We start from the raw sequence: 1655 nt of genomic DNA on the forward strand, positions 1-1655 counted from the left end.
TTTATATTGCAAAAAAAAATTCGTGCGCCGCAAGGCGTTCTTCTTGAATAATTTTGCAATACACGTTTGAAATACACGTCGATCGGGGTCACCAATATGCGGCGGAGGCGCGGTCCTTTGTTGTGACTGTGACGTCAGAAAGGTCCTTTAAGCTAGCTGTTGATTGCTGGCGTTTAGCGACTAGCGATGTGAGATCGGCTAGCGTGGCTGCGTGTTCTGAGACTTGCCGCTAAGTCTAATTTTGCTCCTTGATTAAAGTTAACTAACCAAGCAATAACTGGTTTGTTGATTATTTATTACCACGGTTATTAACACAAGGGCGATACTGATGCAATACAATCACGCTAAGAAACTCGAACGCCTGACCACTTGTATAGACAGTGGTTAGGATCTAAGTTCTCCTTTTGGTTGATGAACTCTGGTTGGTCTTAATTGAGTCTGCAAGAAAATCAAGGTTCGGACGTCGAACCTGTTATAGTTTTTTGTAGCTGACGTCATCTGCGCTCGCGAGTCTTTTGGGCGTTGCCTGATCATTAAATGTCCAATGAACGCGTAGCTGACCGTATCCTGGCTCGGGGCGCTCGACCGTTCCGGGAACTTCATTACCGTTCGTTGCCGTTAAGATGCAGTTGAAATATTTTCTTTCTTTTTGAGATTGCGTTCGTTTCTCTTTGGCATAAGAGCTCTGGTTGTTCATGTTCGTCCAAGGGAGTGTCCGATAAGTGTCCCCTGGCCGTAGGCGTTTTATCGTTCCAAGAACTTCGCCGGTGATCGCTATCGTTATCATTTTAGAAGGTGATTTGCTGGGCTATTTTTTGCTCCTGCGTCACCATTGCGTGCACATAAGCTCGTTCATCAATTTCTGATAAAATAGTTTCGGCGCAGCTAATCGCTTTAAGCGCTGGCCTTGTTAAAATGATGGATAGTTTGTCACGAGTACAATGACATGATGCAATATTGCGAAATAATGCTGCAGCATTAAAAAATAACATGCAATGTTTCTACATCAGTTGTTTTTTTTTATGTAAATTGTTTAAATATGGGGAGAAAAAGGAGAGCACGAGGCTCGGTTAGTTGTTGGTTATGGTATTTTTGGGGTGACAAAAAACGTGGATCACTGTGGGTCCGGTTCCCCGGTCAGAGCTGAGGTTCCGGTTTCTAAGAAGGAGGCTGACCCTTCTCCTTAAAGGATCTTGGGGCGCAGTGATACGCCCTTCAGATCCTACTGTGTTAACCTTCGCTGTTACTCCGTGGAAGAGAGCGCACGAGCGAAAAGGTGAGAGAACAAAGGTACTGCATAGGGGTACATATGACATGTGAATAATTATTTGACCGCTAGATGCTCCCCTCTCTCAGGATCTGGTTTGATGTTCGCTCGGTCTAGTGGAGCTCGATCCTCGGCCGTCAGATGTCGCTGCTCCCCCTTCTTAGGTGATGGCTTCCAGTAGGCTGTCGATGGCGTCTTTGTACTGTTGTCTCCTTCGTTGAGCTTCCACTCTGTGTCTGAAATAAATCTGTGCTTTTGTCTTGTTAATGAGTGTGTTTATGTCGAGCGTTTTCTGTTCGAATTTCGCCGCATTCCGTTCTAGCCAGATGTTATAGCGTAAGTGCGATAACAGTAATGTTATGGCGAGTGTTTCTCATTTCGGTCTATC

General features: G+C 45.1%; 1 long non-coding RNA gene across 2 annotated transcripts; it reads left to right on the forward strand.

The window, feature by feature from the left end:
• The first annotated feature begins 741 nt into the window (after window positions 1-741).
• On the forward strand, window positions 742-1534 carry LOC113475515. 2 transcript variants are annotated; one of them, XR_003397260.1, is made up of 2 exons: window positions 742-1290; window positions 1357-1534. It is a non-coding gene; the product is annotated as an uncharacterized LOC113475515 (long non-coding RNA). The 2 variants fall into 2 exon arrangements; XR_003397261.1 differs by having other exon boundaries at window positions 742-1276.
• Window positions 1535-1655: the final 121 nt, after the last annotated feature.

Source organism: Ciona intestinalis, unplaced genomic scaffold (assembly GCF_000224145.3).
Source record: "Ciona intestinalis unplaced genomic scaffold, KH HT000723.1, whole genome shotgun sequence".
In the NCBI taxonomy this organism is placed as follows: domain Eukaryota; kingdom Metazoa; phylum Chordata; class Ascidiacea; order Phlebobranchia; family Cionidae; genus Ciona; species Ciona intestinalis.